The sequence below is a fragment of the Emydura macquarii genome, unplaced genomic scaffold (genome assembly GCF_026122565.2).
Source record: "Emydura macquarii macquarii isolate MOO-44397 ecotype Brisbane River unplaced genomic scaffold, CSIRO-AGI_Emac_v2 contig_3470, whole genome shotgun sequence".
NCBI classification, from domain to species: Eukaryota; Metazoa; Chordata; order Testudines; family Chelidae; genus Emydura; species Emydura macquarii.
Window position 1 is genome coordinate 274,727 of NW_027133607.1, and position 27,417 is coordinate 302,143.

The 27,417-nt window shown below is 41.9% G+C and overlaps 1 protein-coding gene across 1 annotated transcript in view; it reads right to left on the minus strand.

The window, feature by feature from the left end:
- CAMK1D (calcium/calmodulin dependent protein kinase ID) overlaps positions 1-27,417 on the minus strand; it is a 298,770-nt gene that overhangs the window by 82,092 nt on the left and 189,261 nt on the right. The window lies entirely within an intron of this gene.

A 27,417-nucleotide genomic window follows, 5' to 3' on the forward strand; every position in this document is an offset into this window, starting at 1 on the left:
TCGTGGGGCTCGGGTTATGGGGCTGTTTAATTGTAGTGTAGATGTTAGGGCTTGGGCTGCATCCTGGGCTATTAGATCTTCCCACCTCGAAGGCTCCTGCCCTAGTATGAATGTCTACATTGCAATTAAACAGCCCCATGAGCCCAAGCCCCACAGGCCAGCTGTGAGTTTTTAATTGCAGTGTAGACATATCCAGACTGTGAGAGCTAAATACAAGGTGGAATAGATTGTTTAGCATAAGTCGTTAACACATATTCCAAGGAACCATTCAAGGTGAAGTGGCCCATTAACACCCCTCCAGCCATAGAATGGAAAGGAAAGGCGGGGGGGTGGGGCGGGGGGGAAGAGGAAGGGTTGTTAGAGAGTTATAGATGAGTGTAATAACCATAAATCCAGTGTCTCTAGTCAGTCCATGATTTTTAGTGGGTGAGGTAATATCTTTTATTGGACCAAATCTGTTGATGAGAAAGACAAGCTTTCAAGCTTACACAGACTCTTATTCAGGCCTGTATAAGCTCAAAAGCTTGTTTCTCTCACTAACAGAAGTTGGGCCAATAAAAGATATTACCTCACCCATCATGTCTCGCTAATATCCAGGGACTGACACAGCCACAACAACACAGCATCCATGATTTTTAGTGTCTAGCAAAGTTATGAATTTAACCTCCCAAGCTTGTCTTTTGAAGGTGTTGTGCAGATTTGGTTTGAGAATGAGGACTGAGAGCTCAGATTTAGACAGGGTGGCCAACTTTCTAATTTGTGACACTGAGCACCAGAATCTCCTCCACCCCCTGCTCTGCCTCTTTCTCCTGAGGCCCCATCCCAGCCCTGCCTCTTCTGCCCAAGGCCCCATCCCAGTTTTGCCTCTTCCCTCAGGGCCTCTCCCACTCCTTTCCCTCGCCCATTGCCCGCTTCTCTCTCCACCTCCCTCCTGCCAGCTGAGCAGGACATTAGAGGTGGGGGTAACTGTGTCAGGACAGGGGAGGGAAAGCCATGCTCTGGAGGTGGGGGGCGCTCTGGGGGAGGAGGGTAACTGGGGCAGGATGGGAGAGAGAAAGCTATGCTCTAGGGATGGTAGTGACTGTGGCAAAATGGGGGCAGGAGAGCCATGCTCCAAGGGTGGAGGGGTGTCTGGGGCAGGACGGGGAGACAGCACACCGGAGGTGGGGCACAAATGAGACTGAGAAGGGGGCCTGAGTGGCGAGTCCGGCCACCAGCCCCGCTCCTCAACGTCACATGATTCAAGATCCCTCCCTCGGGCGCTGGCCATCGGTACCATTTTCTGTCGGAGCTGGGCAGTTCCTGAGTGCTCCTCCAGTTCCAGCAACAGCTGCTCTGCTCACCTGGCAGCAGCAGGGAAGCAGTTTGTGGATGGTTACTCAGGTAACCAGATTTTTGGTGTCCAATCAGTAGTACTGACCGGACACTGTCAGGTCCCCTTTTCGATTGGACTTTTTGGTCGAAAGCCAAGCACTTGGCAACCCTAGATGCAGAGTGATCATTCCGTGAACAGTGTTCGCACAAGGTAATATGGTATTTTTGTCTTTTAATCATTTTCTTGTGTGAGTTCATTTGATAGCGTAGTGATTGTCTGGTTTCACCCTCATTGCGGTTATTGAGGCATTTTGTGCACTGGATGAGGTACACCACATATTGTGATAGGCATGTGTAGGACCCATGGATCTTGAAAGGTGTGTTGTACGAGTGCTGATTATCATGGAAGTGGAGATATGTCTGCAGGTTTTGCATTAGTTGTTCTGGCAGAGTCTGGCACCGCTTTGAGTTGGTATGTCCTGGTCTGTGGGGCGTTTGCTTCTGATGATGAGTTTAGAGAGGGTGGAGGGCTGTTTGAAAGCCAGAGGAGGGGTTTCAGGAAATATTTTTTTCAGAATGGTGTCCTCACTGAGTATGAGTGTAACTGTTTAATGATACCTGGTCTGGATTCCAGCGTTGGGTGTAGGTGACAACAAGAGGTCTGCAAGATAACAACAAGACGTTGGAGCGGATTTTATTTTTATATTTCTATAAGCAGGTTCTCTCAGGGTGTTTGGGTGGCCGATTCCATGATGTGATCCACTTCTCTGGTAGAGTGTCCTTATTTGATGAAGGCAGTTCTAGTGTGTTATGGTGTATATCCTGGACTTTCTCCTCAGAGCATATTTTGTGGTATCTGAGTGCCTGGTGTAGATAACAGATTTCTTGGTGTGTTTGGGATGGTTACTAGATCTATGAAGGTAAGTGTGGTGATCTGTGGATTTCTTGTACATTGTTGTCTGTAGGAGTCCATTGTTGAAGCTGATCTTGGTGTCTAGGACGTTGATGCTGGTGTTAGAGTGTTCCAGAGAGATTTTAATGGAAGGGTGATGGTTGTTGAAGTTGTGGTGGAAATCTATGAGGGAGTTTAGGGTGTCTGTCCAGAGGATGAAAATATCATCGATATATCTCAGGTATATCATTTTTTTTGTGGTGCACTTGTTCAGAAATTCTTCCTCAAGGCGGCTCATGAAGAGATTGGTATACTGTAGAGCTAACCAAGCACCCCTAGGTGTACCTATGGTTTGGACAAAGGGTTGTTGAATGTAAAATTGTTATGTGTGTAAGAATGAAATGGATGAATTTGGTGATGTGTTTGGGGTGGATATGTGAGGGTTGTCCATTGTCTTGTACCATAGTTGAGGCAGGCAGCTATGCTGTCATTGGAAGGATGTTGGTATATAGGAAGATGACATCCATGGTGGCAAGGATGTTGTTCTGAGGGAGGTTGTTAATTCTCATTGTTTCTGGAGAAAGTTGGTTATGTACTGGAGGAAGCTGGCCCTTTATGTAATGTGTGGTTTGATGATGGTTTCTATGAGTCCCAATATTCCTTCAGAAAGAGTGCCATGGCCAGATATGATGTGTCTGCCTGGATTCCCTGGTTTGTGTATCTTGGGGAAAATATAGAAGGTTTCTGGGGTGGGTTTGTGAGGTATGAGGTTGTAGAGTTTCTCTTGGAGTTATCTGGGGAAGGATTTAATGATACCCTTAAATTCCTAGGTAAGCTGTGGTGTGGGGTCTTCCTTGAGTTTTTTATAGTAGGTGGTGTTGGAGCACTGTTAGCTGACCTCATTAGAGATAAGCGCTTAAGACTGTGATTCACAAAAGCCAGAATGCTAGGCTTGGAGCCACCTGAGCTAGCCAATGGGAGATGCTGCCAAGAGGCGTGTGCTAAGCCACCCCTCTCACCTAAGTCTGGGTTGCAGAGAAGTAGAGGGTTATCTCTACTAGCAATTCACAAATGGGAACAGGTCTCCTGGAGCCAGATAGCTTAGGTGCCTAAGCCTAATGAGTTAAGTGGGTGCTAATTCCACACAAACTAGCCAGAGGAGGAGGTATTTCTAGCCTTTTAGTCCAGTGCTTAGAGCACTCACATGGAATGGGGGAGACCAGGTTCAATTATTCTCCTACTTGATGGGGGAGAAAGGATTTGAACAAGGGCCTTCCACCTGTCCAGAGAATGCTCTAACCCCTGAGTTATGGGATATCCTGGTGCCCTCCATCATGGACCCGCTAACCCATTCTATCTCCCCAGGGATTTCCTCATCCTTCCACTTGGCACCTCTTTACAGCATCCCCAGTAACAGTTACCACATACAACGTTTGATGTGTGTCTGTGTGCAGGCAATGCCTCCATTCTGGGAGAGGGGTCAGGATTGAATGGCCAGGCTGAAGAAAAGTGGCCAAGCCAAGAAGACCTGGCACCACTCAGACTCTCCATGTAAGTGTGAATGTCTGTGGAACGTGACTAGACTGGAATCCAGGCTGGAAAAGCTAGAGACACACGATTTGGCCATTAAGACCTAGGATAGCCAAGTAATTAATGGACTGGATGCCGGCTCCTCTGAGGTGGAACGTGCTCTTATGTTTTCCAAACATCCCAAGCTCTATTTATGTTAATGTTATAAAATAGATAAGAACGGAACTGGCTCCCATTAAAGTCAATCCCCTTGATCTTTATAGGAGTCTAAACTCATCCCTATAACAAGTATGTTAATATGTCCATTTTTGGTACATAGGAATCTTATTCTGTAGCTTCCATAACCAATAATAGATGACAGAAAAAACTCAGATCCTGGCCTGGTCTTACAAAGAAAGAGTGAGTCTGTGTGTCTGTTGAGGGAGCGAGCCAGGTGTATTTATGGGATGGAGGAGGCTATTCACTTTAGCCCTTTGTTATAGAACAATATGGAAAACAGATTTCAGGCAAATGATTTATGAAGTGCTTTTAGATATCCTTTAAATAACGTGTTATAAAACTGTATGAACATTCACAGCCTATGATGAAAATGTTCTTCTGCTCTAGCCACATTATTTATGTTGCCCTGGTTGTTACACTCTTCTCTCTAGTCCCACTCCTTTACTCCGAAGCAAGAATTGATCGATTTAAATGTTGCAGCACCACAAAGGTCTGGTTTCTATTTGGCTGTGGTATTCTCTGTACAATATTAAAATGTCATCAGTTCTGTTTTACAGGCCAAGTAAAGGCCTTAGTCAACCATTTAACAGCTAAGTAAAACATATGGCAAATGCATATCAGTCCAGTGACTGTATTAAAAATGTAAGGGTTCAATTAAGAGGAATCCTTTCTAGTGTGTTCTCAAGAGGTTAGGAAAACAGAAATACCAAATGTTTCTTTACAATAAATATAAAACACTAGGGTGAAAATCCCTTCCCCCCCCCCCAAACATTGTGTGTGTGTGTGTGTGTGTAGATATGTACACAGTACTTAACTTGGTAAGGTTGCTAATTAAAATAAATTATTGATGTGAAAAAATATTGATATTTTTACTGAACAAACTGTCTTTATTTTCTAATTTTTTTTAAAAAAAAGAAGGTTCTGGCCCAAACTCCCAGACTCAATCTCCCCATGAATTCCAGAGATGTTCAATCTGGATCTGAATGTCAGAGCTAGCTACAACTCCATGGTGGTCCAAACCAGTGCTCAAGGTCTGAACACTCCAGTATTTTGAAAACTTAGATTCAAAGCAAAGCACTCTGCTCCACTCCCAGGACTGACTGCCGCCGCATTTTGAATGGCTACCCAGCTGCATTATTTCCATTCTCAAGGTCTGGGGTGCTTTAAAAAGAATGGCTGCCAAGAAAAATAACATGGTAAAAACGTAATGTCCTAGAAACAGCAGATGCAGTGCACCATCACTATAGCCTTCTCCAGGTTCCAATGCATAACAAGTGACAAAGTTACGTTATGGTATAACAGCAGTGCTCCTGCACCATTTCATAAAATCCATCCGTTGGAGATGAGTATTTGGATACAGAACTGCTTCCTGGTAGAGCTTCCTGGTAGTGGTTAGAGAACATGACCTGAGTTTTATTCCCTGATCTGTAAAGTCATCTAGAGATAGATTTTTAAACAATGGCTTCCATTTTTGCCCTTGTCATTGTAGGAATAATATACTGTAGAATGTATGGAAATGTAGGGGGAGCCTTTCTAAATCATAAATGGCAATTAGGCCACCTGACAACTGTGCTTCTGAATATCTCCTCCCTAGATGCCATACTCCACCACTGCAATGCAGCCCAGCCTGGGTTGGAGGCCAGCAAACAGAAGGCACACACCAGAATATAAGGGGCAACTTTTGGCAGGGACACTGGAGCAGAACTTAAGTCTTACTAAAAAGTGCTATTGGATATGCAGGTCTTGATTCAAAGTCAATACAAGTCTTTCCATTAACTACACATTGTCTTTGGATCAGGCCCTCAATGCCACAAAGAACAGACAAGACATGTTAAACTTTCATCCCAAACAATAATAATCTGCATGGAACTCAAGCTACAGCTGAAGGAGAAATGACTGAATCAACCCAGCAAAGATATAAACCAATAAATACTATAAATATAAATATTCAGATGGGTGAACTTGAGTGCCTCATATTAAATGAGGATATTGATATAATAGGCATCACAGAAACTCGGTGGAATGAGGATAATCAATGGGACACAGTAATACTAAGGTACAAAAGATACTTGAAGGACATAATAGGTCGTACTGGTGGGGGAGTCGCACTATATATGAAAGAAAGCATAGTGTCAAATGAAATAAAAATCTTAAATGAACCAAATTGTGCATTTGAACCTCTATGGATAGTAATTTCACTCATGAATAATAAGAATATAGCAATAGGGATATACTACCGACTACGTGACCAGAATGGTGATAGTGACTGTGAAATGCTCAGGGAGATTAGAGAGGCTATAAAAATAAAAAAAACTCAGAAATAATGGGGGAGTCAACTATCCCCATATTGACTGGGTACATGTAATCTCAGGATGGGATGCAGAGAGAAATGTCTTGACGCCTTAAAGGACTGCTTTTTGGAGCAGCTAATTCTGGAACCCACAAGAGGAGAAGCAATTCTTGATTTAGTCCTAAATGGAGCACAAGATCTGGTCCAAGAAGTGAGTGAGTATAGCTGAACCGCTTGGTAATAGTGACCATAACATCATAAAATTTAACGTCCCTGTGGGAGGGACGACCCCAAAGCAGCCCACCACGGTAGCATTTCATTTCAGAAAGGGGGAACTACAAAAAATTAGGAAGTTAGTTAAACAGAAATTAAAAGGCACAGTGCCAAAAGTGAAATCCATGCAAGTTGCATGGAAACTTTTAAAAGACACCATAATAGAGGCTCAATTTAAATTTATACCCCAAATTAAAAAACATAGTAAGAGCACCAAAAAAGTTCCACCATGGCTAAACAACAAAGTAAAAGAAGCAGTTAGAGGCAAAAAGGCATCCTTTAAAAAGTGGAAATTAAATCCTATTGAGGAACATAGAAAGGAGCACAAACTCTGGAGAGTGAAGGCAAAAAAAGAATTTGAAGAACAGCTAGCCAAAGACACAAAAAGTAACAGCAAAAATGTTTTAACTACATCAGAAGTAGGAAGCCTGCTAACAACCTGGACAATCGAGATGCTAAGGGAGTACTTAAAGGCCATTGCAGAGAAACTAAATGAATTCTTTGCATCGGTCTCCACAGTTGAAGATGTGAGGGAGATTCCCAAATCTGAGCCATTCTTTTTAGGTGACAAATCTTAGGAATGTTCCCAGATTGAGGTATAATAGGAGGAGGTTTTGGAACAAATTGACAAATTAAACAGTAATAAGTCACCAGGACCCGATGGTATTCACCCAAGAGTTCTGAAGGAACTCAAATGTGAAATTGCAGAACTACTAACTGTGGTATGTAACATATCATTAAAATCAGCTTCTATACTATATGACTGGAGGATAGCTAACGTGACGCCAATTTTTTAAAAAGGCTCCAGAGATGATCCTGGCAATTAAGACCAGTAAGCCTAATTTCAGTACCACGCAAATTGGTTGAAACGATAGTGAACAGAATTATCAGACACATAGATTAATACAATTTTTTGGGGGAAGAGTCAACGTGGTTTTTGTAAAGGGAAATAATCCCTCATCAATCTACTAGAATTCTTTGTGAGGGTCAACAAGTATGTGGACAAGGGTGATCCAGGGGATATAGTGTACTTAGATTTTCAGAAAGCGTTTGACAAGGTCCTTCATCAAAGGCTCTTAAGCAGAGTAAGCAGTCATGGATAAGAGGGAAGGTCCTCTCCTGGATCAGGAACTGGTTAAGAGATAGGAAACAAAGGGTAGGAATAAATAGTCAGTTTTCAGAATGGAGAGAGAAAAATAGTGGTGTCCCCCAGGGGTCTATCCTGGGACCAGTACTGTTCAACATATTCGTAAATGATTTGGAAAAAGAGGTAAACTGGTGACAAAATTTGCAGATGATACAAAACTACTCAAGATAGTTATGTCCAAAGCAGACTGCAAAGAGCTACAAAGGGATCTCACAAAACTGGGTGACTGGCAACAAAATGGCAGATGAAATTCAATGTTGATAAATGCAAAGTAATGCACATTTGAAAACATAATCCGAATTAGACATATAATATGATGGGGTCTAAATTAGCTGTTACCACCCAAGAAAGGAATTTTGGAGTCATTGTGAATAGTTCTCTGAATAGTTCTCAATGAGCAGTGGCAGTCAAAAAAACTAATAGAATGTTGGGAATAATTAGGAAAGGTATAGATAATAAGATAGAAAATATCATATTGCCTCTTTATAAATCCATGGTATGCTCACATTTTGAATAATACTGCTTGCAGATCTGGTTGCCCCATCACAAAAAAGATATAATGGAATTGGAAAAGGTAAAGAAAAGAGCAACAAAAATGATTAGGAGTATGGAAAATAAGGTTTCCATATGAGGAGAGATTAATAAGACAGGGATGTTTCATCCTGGAAAAGAGCCGACTAAGGGGAGATATGAAAGAGGTCTACAAAATCATGACTGGTGTGGAGAAAGTAAATAAGGAAGTGTTATTTACTCCTTCTCATAGCACAAGAACTAGGTTTCACTAAATGAAATTAATAGGCAGCAGATTTAAAACAAACAAGAGGAAGTATTTCTTCACACAATGCATAATCAACCTGTGGAACTCCTTGTCAGAGGATGTTGTGAAGGCCAAGACTATACTGAGGTTCAAAAAAGAACTAGATCAATTCATGAAGGATAGGTCCATCAATGGCTATTAGCCAGGATAGGCAAGGATTGTTGTTTGCCAGAAACCGGGAAGGGGCAACAGGATGGATCACATGATGATTACCTGTTCTGTTCATTCCCTCTGCAGCTTCTGTCATTGGCCACTGTCGGAAGAGAGGATACTGGGCTGGACCATTGATCTGACCCAGTATGACTGTTCTTATGTTCTAATGATTTCAGAGAGTCTTGGTGCTTAGTTTACTAAGGCACCATGTGCCTTATCAGTGATGCTATGATACTTTTCTTTCCTCTTTAATATGAGATATCTTCAGTGATTTGGGAGGCTTATTTGTTTTGTTTTGCTGAGGACTCTTGAAATCAGAGGCCAGAATCTGACTCTATTTGCACTTCTCTAATTTAGGGCAACATTTGTCACGCAGAATCTCACAGCAGATTTCAGCTCCCATATTCTACTCTCACTCCATTCACAACTCTGCCACTACCTCACAGTGTAACTTTGGGCTAGTCACTTGCCCTCCTTACGCCTCTATTTCCTCACCTATTAAATGAGGGTGCCACCTTTTGTAAGATCTGAATATTGTTATTACATATGTCAAATTTCCTCTGCTATCAGTATTAGAAGAATATTGAAATGGATAGCCACAGAGTGCTGAAAAAAGCACAAATTTGCTTACATGAGAATCAATTTGAGTTTAAGTTTTTGGGGGTTTAAAAAAAAATTAGGTACAACTAATTCAACCTAAAAAATGCAAATATATTTTTAAATGAAAACCATACTGAGAAGTGAGCAGGGGGTATGTTATGAAAGAGACTATGGCTTGCAGACATGAATGCCTTTTATTAAACAAATATAACAAAATACTTCAACCTATACCTCAGAGTCTACAAATTATGCTCACAACTATGCAGAACTGCTTTATGTTTCAGCTTTGGGGTATTGTTTACAAATTTACTGTGGTACTTCTTTCAAGAAACGTCAATTTATTATACCCAAGTGGAGATTTAAAACATCAGGGAGCCATCTGGTGGCTTGATTGCCTTCTAATTAAAATCCGTCTCTTGGGTCTCCACTTCCTCTACCCACACTCTGGTGCTGAACTACATTGGCCTGTACAGAGCATAACTGGAAAGGAATTAAATATTGTTATGTTGCATGAAAATAAAACGTAGGTATTTGGAAACCACCAACTAGAGCACTGGCTGTAAAAAAAAAAAAACCAGGGCACCTTTTTTGACACCACTTTTGCAAACTGCTATATATCTCATAGGACTTTTACAGTGAACATTTATGGGAAACAAAGTTATGATCACAGAACAAAAAAACCCACAAACAAAAAAACCTCCCTCAAAAAAGGAAATTTTAAAGTATGTAGTAAAATAATTTCCTTTATGGGAAGGATCTAAAAGAATTTAATAAAATGGAAAAAAAAAGCCTCATAGTAGAATTTCCCCTCTATCCTATAGAATTTGATAGAAAATTACATCCTTGCTATAGAATTCTATGGGCTACCTTAACAGAGAACAATCTCTTTTCTATAGGGATTTGTTTTTTGTTTTGTTTGTGGGGTTTTTTTTTTAAATCACTGCTAATTTATTGGTTTTACTTCTATTAAACTCTATATGGCCCTGATTCACCAAAGAACTTAAGAACGTGATTAACTTTAAGCATGCAATTAAGTACTATTAAGTAAAGGGGATTTAAGTACATGCTTAAACTTGAGTATATGCTTAAGTGCTTTGTTGAATCAGGGCCTAGGGCTGTAGCATAAACAGAAGGCTAAATCCTGCCAAGCACTTAGTGAAGATCTTGAAGGACACAGCCAGCCTTTTATGGCCTAACTCTACTCTCTCTCTGTGCTCCATTTTGCCCACCACTAAAACTGGGATAATAATACTTACTTGCCTCACAGGAGTATGGTGAATCTTTAATGTTTAGAAAGTGCTTTAAGGTCCTCAGCTGAAAGGTGGTAAGCAGAGGTATTTCCAAGCCCAGACCTAACGTAACATTTTCAGAAACGCCTAATTAACTTAAGAATTTAAGTCACTGCTGACTATGAGACTAAGGAGCATGAATGCCATTGACTGGCAATGAGACTCGGGCTCCCAAGTCATGTCGTATTTCTGAAAATTTTACCCCTGGTTTCCAATGTCCCAACAATTCAAGGAGAGTCAGATCTGGTGTTCCATTTCGGGCCCACAAAGTGTTATTATTATCATCGCAGCGTGACTGCCAGCTGGGCTTAAGTCAAATGTGCGAAGGCACAGTGAGGAGAATGGCCCTTTAGACATTTTGTGAGTACACAAGGGTTTTCTCTCTACTCTCAGAAGAAAACCTAAGGTACCAATCTGCATCATGAAGAGGGCCATTATTGTCATTACTCGATTTAGCTGACACACACAAATCAACGTGCTTGCTTCTTTCCCACTGTGTGGAGCCACTCTCCTTTTGATGTTCAGTCAATGAGCCCTGGTGAGAAAATAGCTCCTTTTCATTTAAGATGACTAAATGTCACTCATCATCACCACCTTTAAAAATGCAATGCATGTCCAATCCTGGCTCCTATCTAAAACATTTCATTCACCCCCATCCAACACAGTGCGATTATGGAGGTTGCACATGATAGCGAGCTCTCATGTAGGAAAGCCTACTCTGAAGACCTTGAGTCTATGAGTTGCACTGATAATTGTGATCTGGAGTGAGCGGTATCTTCTTGTGGTATTAATGGGAGTTGGAGAAGTTGATGACATAGGATATGTTCGCTTCTGGAAGAGAGTGGGTGCATCACTCACATGAATAGTGGAGTTATACACACCCATCAAGAGGAGTTATGGACATATCTCAAGAGGAGGATACACTTTGCAGTGTTCTGAAAGATATCGAATGACTGAAGCCAGCTTGCTGAATTGCTGGATTCTGGTGGATGTTCCCAGACTTGTAACGGATGTAGGTAGCTTGCCAGGATGTTACTGCCTGACCGAATCCACTTGAGGGGTATATTTCCATTTTGATGAACAGCAGTTTGCCTCCTTAGACAGCATTGATGCTGATGGGAACTTCTTGTACATATGGCTGTGTCTCAAGTTGAGAATTCACCCCTGGGCCATTCTGTATATAGATGCTAAAATGAACAATGCTCCGAAACAAAAGTCACTTATAAGCAGATGGCAAGTTACGAAACCGCACAGTAAAGGAAACATAAACATCATTTTTTTATTTCTTGGCACTTAAAGTATGTCACTCAAGGTGGCTTTTTAGGATTTTACTCTGATCTTTAACTAATATTCCTCCTCCTGCTTGTCAATCATTCTTTTACTTGTTTCCATTATTTTAATCCTTTGTATTTCTCTGCAATCCCCATAGGAGGAGCCTCTACACCACTGTGTTTGGATGCTGTGCCTGAAAGCAGCCAGAATCTGAGATCTTTGGATAGTATTTGCAGTTTTGCCTTTTGTGCACAGCTGTTTCTTTAGTGATTAGCCAGCAAACAAGCTTTGTAAGCCTGACTCTAAAAGAGGCCATTTACCAGTGTGGAAACAGTTTCAAAAGTTTTTCATAAGTTGAGATCTTTCCATTCACAGATACTTGATGCATCTGCAGTTATAATTAAAGGACCTAAACCTAAAATCCCTGTAGAATGGAACTATTTATGTGAGTCAAGTTACATCAATAAGTGTTTGCAAGGATAGTGGCTAAAAATTTACCTTTAATGAATTATCTGACCGCAGTACACAGGAAAATAGAAAGTGCTAGTAGTACAGCTAAGTAGCTTTTCCACTCAAAATGGCATGGAAGCCAGAAGGGTCCTGGATATGGCCCTCAACTAGGACTCTGATTCAGAAGACCTTGTTTCTATTCTTAGCTCACTCACTAAGCTGTTTGTTGAGTGGCCTTAGGCAAATCAGTTCACCTTCCTGTGCCTTTGTTTTCCCTTTCCCCTGTTTGTCTTGTCTATTTACTCTTCAAGGCTTTCCACATGCTTGTACAGTGCCTAGCACAATGGAGACCCAGTCTTAGCTGGGGACTCTAGGCTCTACCATAACACAAATAATAAATAATAATAAAAGTTTATGCCTGTAAGCAAAATTTGCTGGTAGCATCAACAGCTGCTGGAGAGATGGTTTTTCCATGTTCTGTGTCTGGCTAATAGAAATCTTTAGACTTATTAGAAGGTAAATTACATTAGTAGGAACAAATATTTTATTTTGCAGCTGTTTAATTATTAATAAATTTAATGAGATGGAAACTGAAGCATAAGAAAAAACAGTTCTAAGTCTTTCCATGATGAAACACAAAGTTAATATAAAATCTAGTTTACATTAATTTAGCTGCTTAGATTGATGTCATGAATAACTTTAGGAGTTATACAAATTCTCTCTTTTTCTTAAACTAATAAACTGATTTGCACTAAAGTAATTTATTTATTCAAGATAGACCAGCCAAAGAATCTCTTTCAATGATTTTTTTAAAATTAAATAATGTTCCAGCTAAGCCACCTATAAAATTTGTAAGACATACATATCAATTCTATCTAGCCAGAGATCTTACTTTTGTCAGAGAAGAATAAATCCTAGGCCTCCCAATTACCAATAGACCACAGAATCTCTCGTCAAATACCAAGCTGCTTGAAGAAGGAAATTTAAATACATCATGATAAGGAACATAACTGCCCATGCTCTACCATAACTTTTATATCCCTAAAGTTAGCTAGTTTTAGTTCTGATTTTCTTTGTAGTAAAACATATTTGAAACTGTAGAAACTAGAAATGGGTAGTAAAGTAAGCTAGTAAGTGACAGGATAAAAATGTATCCTGATTCTCATTTTAATGAATATCCGGTCACTTACTAGCTTACTTTTTATCCCGTCACTGCTAGCGCCCTGAATGAGCCTGAGTGCACACCTGTACTCCACTCAGACCTTGATTTACTGTCCATACTGTCCTCCTTGAGATTTGGCATTACAGATAGCTCAAAAGCAACAACTCAATAGAAACCTCAGCTTTAGCTCCCTCAGAGATTGGCTGTTCTTATGATCTTTTCTGAAGCAGCTCCTCCTGGAACTGTTGCTAGCTATAGAATCATAGAAGATTAGGGTTGGAAGGGACCTCAGGAGGTCATCTAGTCCAACCCCCTGCTCAAAGCAAGACCAACCCCAACTAAATCATCCCAGCCAGAGCTTTGTCAAGCCACACCTTAAAAACCTCTGAGGATGGAGATTCCACCACCTCCCTAGGTAACCCATTCCAGTGCTTCATCCCACTCCTAGGGAAATAGTTTTTCCTAATATCCCACCTAGACCTCCCTCACTGCAACTTGAGACCACTGTTCCTAGTTCTGTCATCTACCACCACTGAGAACAGCCTAGCTCCATCCTCCCTGGAACCCTCTTTCAGGTAGTTAAAGGCTGTTATCAAATCCCCCCTCACTCTTCTCAGCCTCTCCTCATAAGTCGTGCTCCAGCCCCCTAATCATTTTTGCTGCCTTCCGCTGGATTCTCTCCAATTTCTCCACATCCTTCCTTTGGGGAGACCCAAAACTGGACACAATATTCCAAATGTGGCCTCACCAGTGCCGAATGGAGGGGAATAATCACTTCCCTCGAGCTTCTGGCAATGCTCCTACTAATACAGCTCAATATGCTGTTAGCCTTCTTGGCAATAAGGGCACATTGTTGACTCATATCCAGCTTCTTGTCCACTGTAACCCCTAGGTCTTTTTCTGCAGAGCTGCTGCCTAGCCAGTTGGTCCCCAGACTGTTGTCTTTCTGTTGGGCTACAGTTTGGGTTCCTATCACTCTTGTTGTGCTAGTCATCTCAGGGCTTCTTCCACCCCCCATCTTTGTGCCTGGAGGGTGTCTGGGAATCTCATTATCATACTAAAATGGGAAAGCCCTGAGTCCCTACCCTGTCCTGAAAGCCTGAAAGACAGCTAACTGAAGTCATGAGAAAGTCACATTGACTTCAGTGGGCTTTGGATCAGATTCCAATAACACAACATAGACCCTCAGCCTAACTTCCTCCTTGTCCATGGCTGATGCTAGGAGTCATTGTCTGTGTTAGGCTCCTCTCTCCAGAGGGGCACTGTCACCTACCATATGTTATATATATATTTAATGAGTTACTCCTGCCACAATGATGCACCAGAACTTCAGCAGCTACATGCCTGGTTTTAAACTTCTGCTAACTGAGTGAGTCAACAGAAGAGCCCTGACACCTTTTCCCAGTTTCCTTGGGCTACTCTAACAAGTTCTTCTCTCTTTCCTTGGGGTTTGCATCCATCAGATACTTGTGCACAATTAACATATCCCTTTTTAACCATCATTTGGCCAAGCAACTAAATATGGGTACTTTTAATCTACCAGCCTCTCAATCATTTATGTAGCTCTTGTCATGGCTAGTCTCAATAGACTAATGCTTTTCAAATGCAGCAGGTGCCATAGTAAACTCAACAGGCACCTACCATAACAATTCTATGCTCAGAACAGGAAAGACTACAGAGTCACAGTCACTTGGAAATGTTAAGCTTTTAGTGGCACACATGATACAGCATTTTATAATTCACTACAATATGTTACACATTCCATGTCTTAAGTCTCTCATAGGGCTAATGGAAAATTTTCCAAAAACTTTTTCAATGGAAAATTGAGTTTTTGACAAACTGAAAATGTTCACAGACAGTGTCTGTTTTCCTTTAAATGTTTCATTTCTTCATTGTAAAACTGAAAATATGAAAACTAAACATTTTTGGCTGAAAAGCAAAAAAAAACAAACCAGTTTTCGGGTTTTCAGTTTTTCTACAAAAAGTTAAAATTTTCTGCTAAAAATGTTGATTGAAATGGAAAATTTTCATCATTGAAATTCTCCATGGAAAAAAACCCAACCCATTTCCCAACCACCTCTTCTGCAAGTCACCCAAAAACTAGCTTCTTTAAAGTTCCATATTATTAAAAAAAAAATGCCTTTCTAGATAGTAGACAGATAAGTGATCCAATTCTTTAGTTACTTTCTGCCCTTGTTTGAATTCTAGATGGCCTTCTTTGCAATCTCCATGTTTTCACAACTGGTGTTCTGTTAAGCTGGACAGCCAGCACTTCCAGCTTTACAGATCTTGTATTGGGCTGGAATTTTTTTAATCTTTCTACAGTATTTTTAAGGGTGGAAGGGCTCCAGGCATCTGAGTGTGGGCTTCCCCACAGCCCACCAGAGAAGCACCTGGGTTTCTCACCCACGCCGCTGGCGCTGACTCATTACCATGTAGGATTGCAAGCAGAAGTGAGAAGCAGCTCAGTTGACAGCTTTTCTCCAATAAATTCCCTCCTCCCTTGCCGCACACAGAGCTGCTCTTCACACTCCATGTGAAGCTCTGTACGTCATCTTTGCATTAACTCCTACATACCAGCTGCTAGAATTAGTTTGAGATTGGCAACATCCCCCCAGTAGTTTAGCAACCTTCCCAGCCTCTGTCAGCTCAAGGATCTGAGAGACCTGAAGTCAGTCTTGTCTATGACCTGATCCTATAACTGATCCTATAACGGGATCTGTGTAGGAAAACTCTTACACCTATGAAGAGCCCTGCTGATTTCAAAGAGGCTTTGCCTGCATGTGAAGGTTTGTCCACGCAGATCCAATTACAGGATTGAGAGTCTCAGCATATTGGGGAGGAAGACACTTAAACCCCACTTTTCTTTCCGTGAATATCAGTCTCTTTCCATTCCTGCACTGTGTGGCCTGTGTCTGGTCATGCTGCCAGGGGATTTGTTTTTCAAAAGCTGTCTCTGCTTCCTTGGCTTATCACAGTCACTTTATTGCTCCCTTAACTTTTAAACAGATTTGCTTATTACAATTCCACACAAAGTGACCTGACTTCTCCCTCCTTCAGGGCCTGATTCAGTGCCCGTCAAAGTCAAAGGAAGGACTCCTACTGACGTCAACAGCAATGGATAAGGCCCCAGGTCCGGACATGGAGGCATTCAGACGCACTGCAATGCAGTTACACTATATGGGAGTGAGGGGGTCAGCATGGTTTTAGAAGCCGACAGAGAGTACAGAACATGGCACTCCACACAGAGTTGGACAAGATGGTTTGGGGCAGGGTAGGATAAGACCTGTGGATTGGCAGCAGCTCATCTATGCAGGTCCCTACAGAGAGGGGTTCAGGAGCCCTGGGAGTTATTGCAGCCACCCTTAGCAGCTGGGGGCAGCTCTACTCATGCTCTGCTCACCCCAGATTCCTCCCCATGGTGCCATGTGAAATTGCCTCCCCAGACACTCAGCCTGTACAGAGGGGGAGGATTTGCCTCTCAGTTAATTGTTTGTTAGTTTCTAAATGTGGACGGAGATGAGTGAGGTGCTGTAATCTGATTAGCTATTCTTTGTTAATTGAATGATAGGGTTGTGGCTTGGCCAGTGGATAGAGCACTGGCCTGGAACTCAGAAGGCCTGGCTGCTAATCCCAGTTTTGCTGCTGGCCTGCTGAGTGAGGCAACTCGCTTCACCTCTCTGTGCCTCAGTTTCTCCACCTGTGAAATGGGGTTAATGACACTGACCTCCTTTATAAAGCACTTTGAGATCTCCTGATAAGCCCTATATAAGAGCTGGGTGTTAATTCAGTTTTGAAAGGATTTCCATTCATCATCTGTTTGGGACATGAGGGCAATCTACAGGCCAATACTAACAATGCAGCTAGACTAAGAAGCAGACCAGATAAAAGACCATTATTTCCTCTGTGTTGTACAGTATGTATTGGTCACTTGACAGAAAACATTAATGATGTATTACAGACTTGAGGAAAAGGAAACTGCAGAGTTATTAGGTTGACCCTCAGACTGTATCGTCACAGGGCTTTCAGCACAAAGTTACCAATTATGCTTAAGCACGTAGTTAAAGTTTGTCTGTGGCCAAACTGGGAACTAGCAGATTATAGTAGGCTAGCATAGATAGGGGAAACAAAGTTCAAAAGCCATGTAAGGTTGCAGCCTAGGCTAGCATCTGGTTTGACCACTGTGACAATCTTTGGGTTCAACCAAGACCAAGAAGGAGTTGTGTTAATGCCCACCCTGCAACTCTGGGTGTCTTCAATGTTATGCTGCTGTGGTTTATAGCCCTGACACCAACAGTCAGCCAACAAGCATGGAGGTCACACACTGGCTTCCACTGCCCAGTTAATTTCTGCAGGGTGACCCCCAATACTCCACCAGTCCCCAAAACTGTCTGCCCTGCAATGTCCAACCCTCTCCCGCACTCACAGTAGTTATTAAGTTCATGCTCCTTTAAAGGGACAATATACTGTAGTTCATCAAATATAACTGGGGTTTGACAAACACTCATTTCAATCACAGCACTGAATTGTTTTACAGTAAAAGAAAAACAAGTTTATTTAAGAAAAGGACATAGCTTTAAGTGCTACCAAGTATAAGAAATAAAGATAGAAAGAGTTACAAGCAAACAAAAGTAAAAGTAGGCTTCTAAGACTAAAGCTTAATTTTGGTAAGTTACAATCTTTGCTTAAGCAGGGTTCTCATCTACACTTGGTTCCCAGAGACTTCAACCCCTTGGTTGAAGGATCCAACATTCTGTAATTTGAAGAGCTCTAGCCCCTTGAATTCCTCAAGTGATGGATACCAAAATGGCTTTCTGTCTCTGCTTTTATCTCCCAAGTTCACTGACCCTGTTACAAAAAGCTGGAAGGTCTCCTGGGAGTACAGTCTCCATCTCCTGTTGAGATTGTTAAGTATTCATCTTTCCCCACTAGCCCTCCTGATGGCTTTGTTTACCTTGAGTGTAAATGTGCTTTTCTCTGTCTTTGGTCACACCTTGTCTAATTTACATCGCAGACACATTCAAGCAGGTGGTGCCATATGCTTTTTTCTGAAAAAGCATGGCAAATAAAGACATGTTAAGGATACATTTTCAGCACATATCTATAAAGTCCTTTGTGGGTTTACCATATATACATCATGCAATGATTTTCGGGACCGGTGTGTTACCAATTTGTATATGATACCTTACATGACAGCTTTTAGATACAGCTTATGACAAGTGTGCTAGGAGTAGTAAGTATGTCAGGCCTGATAAGAGATGCTGACATAGTAAAGAACCACCAGTGGGCCTCTGTGTCACAGCCACAAATAAGTGTAAAGTGTGCTAAATCGCGGTTATTAAATTTGGTGAAAAGATGTGAGTTTCCCTCCTGATCTATAGCCTTCCCAACCAAATTTCCTTTCTCTGTGGATTGCATGATCCCTTGTTAAATTTTATCACTTGATAAACAAAATCATAGCTATCTAGGAACACGATGCTATGCTATTGCTGCTCGGAACTTCAGAACAAAGACAATAACCAGGGCATTATGAATCTAAGCAGCTCAACTTTTATTTGATAAGCTTATGGTGTTTTTACATAGATGTGTGGTTCTATTTTTTACATATATTGCCGAGATTCTGTAATGTTCATTGTGGAAATGACATGTAGTGTATATAAGGTTTGTAATTGTAAGGAAGAGATTTAAATTATAATGAAATATTGAGGAAATTGAAAAAAAAATCAACCCAGTTAATTAGCATCAATATCTGCAGGCACAACTGAATATATCAATTTTTTTGCTGTAGGAAAAGATTTTAAAAAACTCCTTCACATTATACCAGGTTTCAAGATGCTCTGTACAGAATTAGGAGAACAATGCAGTCTATTTTCAGCTCACCGAGAAGAGTGAATCAACTGTTGGAACTCAGCCCTTAAAAAACCAGTCTTTTTGGTGATTGAGCTTCATTTTCACAGAATTTGTGTGTTTGTGTAAATAGGGTGGATTTATATCATCTCTCCCCAGCATGCAGCCATTCTCTCTTCTAGATCTAAGTCCAGGTCCATCAAGACATCCGGACAGCTGATTAAGAGGCTGGAATCATGGGGGAGCACACAAGATACACAAGGAAGACATAAATACTACCCTACAGTTTAGATCCCAGCACAGGCAGGCTAAATGAAATAACAGTTAAAATATATTTTGGAGAAGCTCCTTTATGTCAAGTTGAGCTATTGGTGCTTACCAAAGGTTGGCTCTTTGGGTTAGATGCCACTTGCTTTTTTTATAGCTAGAAGAATTTTATCCTAATTTATCAGAAAACACCAGTAGAACTTTCTGAAAACTTTTCGGTATATTGTTGGAAGTGCAAACCTTGTGGTCAACAGCTTCTGCTTTTCAATCTTTCAGGTCCGATAGGTTCTACAAATCAATATTTTTTTCTTCAGAAGTTAATAGTGAAGGATATGATTGCACTGGAATGTTATGCTACGTATCAAGTGAGAACTCAAATCTGAGCAAAGTAGAACAGCTTGTATTGCAGGAATTGTCCTAAAACAAGTAACTGTCACTTAATCCTGTTAAGAGGGCTGTGTTATATAGGAAAGAACTAGCTAGAGAAATAAGTTATCTGAGAACAGTGCTGATATTTATAGTCTAATGGATACTCTCATAGAATCATAGAATATTAGAGTTGGAAGGGACCTCAGGAGGTCATCGAGTCCAACCCCCTGCTCAAAGCAGGACTAACATCCGTTAAATCATCCCAGCCAGGGCTTTGTCAAGCCACAGCTTAAAAACCTCTAAAGATGGAGATTCCACCACCTCCCTAGGTAACCCATTCCAGTGTTTCATCACTCTCCTAGTGAAAAAGTTTTTCCTAATATCCAACCTAGACCGCCCCCACTGCAACTTGAGACCATTGCTCCTTGTTCTGTCATCTGCTACCATTGAGAACAGCCTAGCTCCATACTCCCTGGAACCCCCTTTCAGGTAGTTAAAGGCTGTGATCAAATCCCTCCTCATTATTCTCTTCTGCAGACTAAACAAGCCTAGTTTCCTCAGCCTCTCCTCATAAGTCATGTGCTCCAGCCCCCTAATCATTTTTGTTGCCCTCCGCTGGACTCTCTCCAACCTGTCTACATACTTTTTGTAGTGGGGCCCCCAAAACTGGACACAATACTCCAAATGCGGCCTCACCAATGCCGAATAGAGGGGAATAATCACTTTCCTCAATCTGCTGGCAATGCACCTACTAATGCAGCCCAATGTGCTATTAGCCTTCTTGGCAACCAGTGCACACTGCTGACTCATATCCAGCTTCCTATCCACTGTAACCCCCAGGTCCTTTTCTGCAGAACTGCTGCCTAGCTTGTCGGTCCCCAGTCTGTAGCTATACATGGGATTCTTCTGTCCTAAGTGGAGGACTCTGCACTTGTCCTTGTTGAACCTCATCAAATTTCTTTTGGCCCAATCCTCCAATTTGTCAACGTCACTCACATTTGTCTTAAAAAGAAATTATGTGATGCATTCAAAGTTTGAGTAGAATAAACACGTGTGTTGTGTTTTGCCTTCCTGTTATTGTTGTTCATACTCTGAATTCAAAGAGGACCATGACATCACTGATTGGTTTGGTTTCTGTGAACATGTGAGCGGCTGATCAGGCCAATTTGGGCTTTGAACTGTCTATGGCACACTAAACAAGAGATGCCGCTATGTGTTACTTGGTTAACAGTGGACATGCTGCTGTTATGAGATTTTGCTGCTGGTGTTTCTGCTCTACCTCAGTAGTTCTCCTCCGCCCAGACTGTGGCTCCAGTATGGATGAGACTTTGCCAGGTAGAACGATCCTGAGCAAGATCTTCCCAAAACTCTGGGTCAATGTTGAAATGCCTCAAGGATAACTTGAGGGACTGTTTGAAACATTTCTTCTGGCTACCGGGAGAGCGCTTTCCCTCCATTAGCTCACCATAAAAGATCTTTGGCAGTCGATTATCTGACCTTCTGGTGACATAGCCTGCCCATCTCCTCTGTGATTTCATCAACAGAGTATGGATGCTTGGAATACCTACCCGTATGAGAACCTCAGTATCTGGAACCTTGTCTTGCCATCTTATCCTCATCAGTTTCCTCAGACAGCCCATATGAAAGTGATTCAGCTTCATAACATTGCATCTGTACACCATCCAGGGTTTCGCGTGCATACATCAAAGTTGGCATCACAATAGCTTTATAGACCTTCAGTTTTGTTTTTTGACTAATGCTTCTGTGCTCCCACAGATTTGCACATAGTCTGCCAAAAACCACGCTTGCTTTGGCAATTCTGGCGTTGGTTTCATCATTGATGTGAACTGCAAATGCAGTGTACTACCGAGGTAGGTGAACTTGTCCACTGCTTGAAGGATTTGGCCATTCACTGTGATAGTAGGCTCTCCATAAGGCTTCCCTCGTGCAGGCTGGTTCATCACTTCTGTCTTCTTGATGTTGACTATGAGACCAAAACTGTCACAAGATGAAGAAAAATAGTCCATACTCCTCTGTATGTCTGACACAGATATGGCATTCAGGGAACAGTCATCAGCAAACAGAAGATCATGAACAGTCACTTACCAAACCTCCGTCTTTGCCTGTAGCCTCCTCCGATTAAAAAGCTTGCCATCAGTCTGGTATCTGATGCCAATTCTGGTGTCACAGTCATGAAAGGCATCTGTAAGCATGGCAGAAAGCATCATACTGAAGAGGGTTGGGGCCAACACACAGACCTGCTTGACTCCACTGATGACTGGGAATGGTTCAGAAGACTCACCGTCATCCGTAACATGAGCGAGCATGCCATTGTGGAATTGCCGAACCATTGAGATGAATTTCTACAGGCAACCGAATTTTGCCATGATCTTCCAAAGGCCCTCCCGACTGACTGATTATTCAGATGTTTTTCTCAGGTCAAGTCACGTACAGGATGGAGTTCTGTTCCAGGCATTTCTCCTGAAGTTGATGAGCTGCAAACTCCATGTCTGTGGTCCCATGACCTTTCCTGAAGCCACACTAATTCTCAGGCAAGAGCCCTTGTTCAATGTGCTGCACAAGGCGACTCAGCAGAATTCTGGTGAGAATTTTGCCAGCTATTGACAACAAGGAGAGGCCCCGATAATTGTTGCAGGATTGTCTGTTATTCTTCTGTTTTTACAAGTGAATGATGGATGCATCCTGTTACTTCTGGGGTATAGTTCCTTGAGTCCACATTGATTGGAAAAATTCAGTCAGCTTCTAGGCCATATGCAAGCCACCAGCCTTATAGACTTCTGAGGGTATACCATCTGTTCCAGGTGCTTTACCATTTGACAGCAGGTCAATCGCTTTCGCAGTTTCAGTCAGCATTGGGGGATCAGCAAGAGATATGTTGATATCAATCTGGGGCAGTTGATCAATTGCCTCCTCACTAATAGATGATTGTTGATTGAGGATGTTGTTAAAGAGTTCTGCTCACCTTTGCAGTACCTTTTCTTTGTCAGTGAGCAATGTGGTGCCATCAGCACTCAGTATTGGAAATGTTCCTGATGACTGTGGGCCATAGATTGTCCTCAGAGCATCATAGAAGTTCTTCATATCATTATTGTCTGCATAGAACTGAATCTCATCTGCTTTGTTGCTCAGCCATGAGTTTTATATCTCTCTAAGCTTGTGTGGAACAGTCCTCTTGATGTTGTTGAAGGCTGCCTTCTTAGCTATTGAAACACTGTCTCCTCAACTGGCCTTATGGAGCTGATGTTTCTCGTTCAATATTTCAGTACTGTTTTCATTAAACCAATTTGATGTTTACGTTTGATGGAACCATGGGTGTTGGATGCTACTGACTACACAGAGTCTCTAAAGGATGCCCAATTTTCATCAATGTTATTGGAGTTCCCATCAATTGTTACAAGTTGGTTGCACAGTTCTTCAACAAAAGCCTGTTTCACATTCTCCTATTTCAATTTGGAGACATTATGCTTTTTGGGTGCTTTTTTACTTTGTGGTCATCTACTAGGACGTATCTGGATATTCAGCTTGGAGACTATAAGCCTGTGATCAGTCCAGCATTCTGCACTTCCCATGGCCTTTGTCACGCTATCCTGTTCATCTCTTCTCCTAATGATGTCATAGTCAATGAGATGCCAATGGTTAGAGCATGTATGCATCCAGGCCGTCCTATTACAGCTTGACAGGTGAACACTGTATTGGTGATGAGGAGGAGCCCACTGCTGTTACATTTCCCGAGGCCATTTTTTCCGATCACACCTGGCCATTCCTGGTAATCTGTACCAATTCTACCACTGAAGTCACCAAGGATGATGAGCTTGTCTGCCTTTGGCACTTCTGCAATAAGGGACCCCAAGTCTTTGTAAAATTTGTCCTTGCAAATCATTTTTGCCTTGCAAATCATTATTCAAGACCATTCAACAGGACTGAGACCTTGAGGCCACTAATATAATTTGCAACCAAAAGGCTGTATGTAATAGCACATAGAGTTTGGTAGAAAAATAATTTTTGCACTAGCAAATATCTGAGAGCTGATCCACCTCTGACTTAAATCAGTGCATATCCGGAGTAACTCAACTAAAGTCAACAGGGTTATACAGGTCATACTGGTGAGAAGAGAATTAAGCCCCCTGCTGTTAGTTCATGTTCCCTCTCCCACATTTCTCTCCCTCTCTCTGGACTGTATTTCGTAGAGAACCAATTACCATGCAAGGCTATGCTGATAAGTAAAATGGACTGATTTAACTATATTAGAATTATGACAGGTAACAGCATCTATCTTTGCAAATTACTTCTAATGACTCAGATGGCTGGATACTTACCACCCTGAAGCATTTATTGTGTCGGAGCAAGAAGACACGGAAAAGAGTATGCCATAATGAAGCTCTTGAGGCAGTAATTTTGATTTCAGGGAAATCTACAAGTAGTACAGATGCCACACAAACAATGCCACACAAATGAATGAGCTGAAATGCCACTTGCAATGACAAACTAGGAATAATGCCCAAATTGCACAATTGTTTTGTTTTTTTTAAAGGCCTTTTCATGCACAACTACATCATCTTCCTTTTTGCAAAATAGTTATTTAGGACATAGGCTGAAATCAAACTAAATGAGTCATTAGGATACATTATTATGCCATACTCATATGCTCAATCAATGTGCTTGTGTGTGTGTGTTGTATCCCTTTCTATCTATCCAACAAACTTATATGCCTCAAGAACAAGTATCACAACAATTCACAACCCTTAATGTATTTTTCCTCACCACATCACTGTGATGTCAGTGGCTGCTATTATCCACATTTTATAGACAGGGAACTGAGGCACACAGAGACCAAGTGTCTTGCACAAGGTCACATAGGAGATCTATGACACAGCAGTGAACTGAGTCTTGATCTCTCAAGACTTAGGCTAGTGCCCTAACCCATGGACTATCTTTCTTTTCATTCTACTTGCCTTACCACCATTCTTCATGGGTCTTTTTGTCTACTGAGCTTCTTGGCTACTTAGGGCAGGGACTCATCTTATTATTTACCTGCAGCACCTACCAGTGTTGTAGTATTGCAGTAACTAGTACACCCTGAGTGCTATATAAGGAATAATAATTGTGCAGACTTGGGGCTGGATTGTTCCTTTGCATATGGTCAGGTGAGAAAGCTGTAACAGGAAGCCTCACGCATTCCTTGTGCCCCGGAGGGGTCTGGGCACAATAGGGTTTCTTGAGTTTGGCATTGAACTTTCCTAAAGAGGGCAGGAAAGGGAAGAAAGTGAATCCAGTGGTTAGGGGACAGGCTTAGGTCTTGAGACCCCGGTCCCACCTCACTCAGCCAGAAGAACTAGACCACGTGGTGGAGTTTGCATATGGTATCCCAGCAGAGTGGGGATCATGAGTCACACTCTCCACTGCTCAGGGAGGCACTGGAAAAAGCCTGCAGGACTGTGCCTTTGGGGAATCCTCTGCTGTCTTCAATAAGCATCTCCACCTACTCACAAATAAAGAAATGCATATTCCAGATATTCAAATTCTGGACATGGCCATTCAGTCATGAGCCAGCCTGGACTCAAACTATTCAATCCTTAACAACACCCTCATACTAATACAAATGTTCCTCATTGCTACCTTCAGTGGTTTATGGCATGCTTCTAGCTACATTCATCTTTATACTGCACACATTGAGTGAAATCCTGACCCCAGTGAAGTCAATGGGAATTTTGCCATTGACTTCAGGTGGACCAGCATTTCACCCATTATATCTTTGGATGCCATACTACTGTTGTTTAGTGCAGCTACATACCTATCCCATAAGGACGAATAAATATGCATTTTCATGTTGGCTACCTTCGTTCATAATGTGACAGAATACAATATATTGACACTTTACAGCACGTTCAAGCTGAAGAACTGAAAGCACGACACAGACATCAAGGGTCAGATTCTAATTCCTTTATTCGATGAGTCCCGTTGACGTCAACAACTAACTAATTAATCCTAACTAGACTCCTGTTAGGAAAGTATTACACCATTCCCACTTTGCAGACCGGGAAATTACAGCAGAAAGTGAGCTGAAGTCACACTGGAAATCAGTGACAGAGCTGGGAATAGTACCAAGGTCTCATGACTTCCAGATCTGTGCTCAACCATCCTTCCTGAAAGTCTTGGGAGCCTTTTCTGCTACTTGCCGCCAGCTTTCTTTACAGCTAGAAGGGAAGGGGTTAGAGTTTTGTAGGTACCCCGCTCTGCAGTGCCACCCTTTTTATGTTGTAGAAAGTTGTAATTCATCTGGTAGAATATCATCAGACTTCCTAAACACACAAGGATCACAGTCTCACATGCACCTATCACTGAGAAATGTTGTGTCTCGCATGTATCCACTTTCACTTTTTGCACCATATGTTTTGACTTCTGCCTAATCTCCAATAAGTTATTCGCTCCCTCTGTCGCTCACACAGAAGCAGCTGTAGTGTTGAGAGACGAAGACTGAAGGAAACGAACCCGTGTAGTGTAATCAAATTCAGAGCAAATCACTACATCATGATTCGCGAGTTTACAATGAAAGGGCATTTGGACTGGCTTTTGGTGAAGTAATAAACATGGGACATCACATCACTTCCACTGGTGTGGATGGGGACCAAAACTGCTGAAAACTCATGAAAAATATCTCACAGGGTGCCCTGCAAAACGGAAAGACAGCTACAAGATGGAAACCTCCTCCTTTGCCAATCTACCTGTGGACATAGATGGGGCTACAGTGTGCAAGCTAAGCTTTATGTGACCTGGAGCAGAACAGGGGACAGATGTCAATGTAATATGCTCCCCTTTCAGAGCCACGTAAATTAGGCTGCAATTCGCATGATAAGTTTCTCCTGTTCTGAAGAGTAGTAATTCCATCAATGAGGCTAGGAAGCCCTGCAGAGAGCAGTCTTGTGCAGCAAGGGCTTGTGTGGAGATAGCTAAGCAATGATGCTACAGCAGGGACAGAACAGCTGTGTTACCAGGTCCTTGGGTAGTGTGGACAAGCCAGGATCCTCAGGCAATGGCTCTGTTGATTCCATGCATATAATTTTTCTGTTGGTATGAGATCAGAAGAATAACTACAGTTTAACTGAAACGTTTGTTTTGCCCTCTGAACATACGCCTTTGTGATATGCTAATAGATCTCTCAAATTAAGCAACATGAGGCTGGGTCAGCGCTTGGATGAGAGACTTTTCAGGGACACATCTATCAAAGCCATCTAAAAGCAGTATTTCCCTGCAAAGGAATTACCTTGAGTTCCTCGGTGATTCGGTATGTAGCACGCTTCCTCTGACACAGTGATAAATTAATGTCCTAACATGGGAACAGTTTACAGTTGGAAATGTTATCTTTTGCATGAGAGATAAGGTCTTGATCATTGCCTCTCTAAAAGTACATATTTCTTAGACTGCAAGCTGTTTGAGGCAGAGCCTGGGCCTTCACCTGTGTTTGCACAGCATCTTGCACTAAGGGGCCCTGATCTTAATTTGTGCCT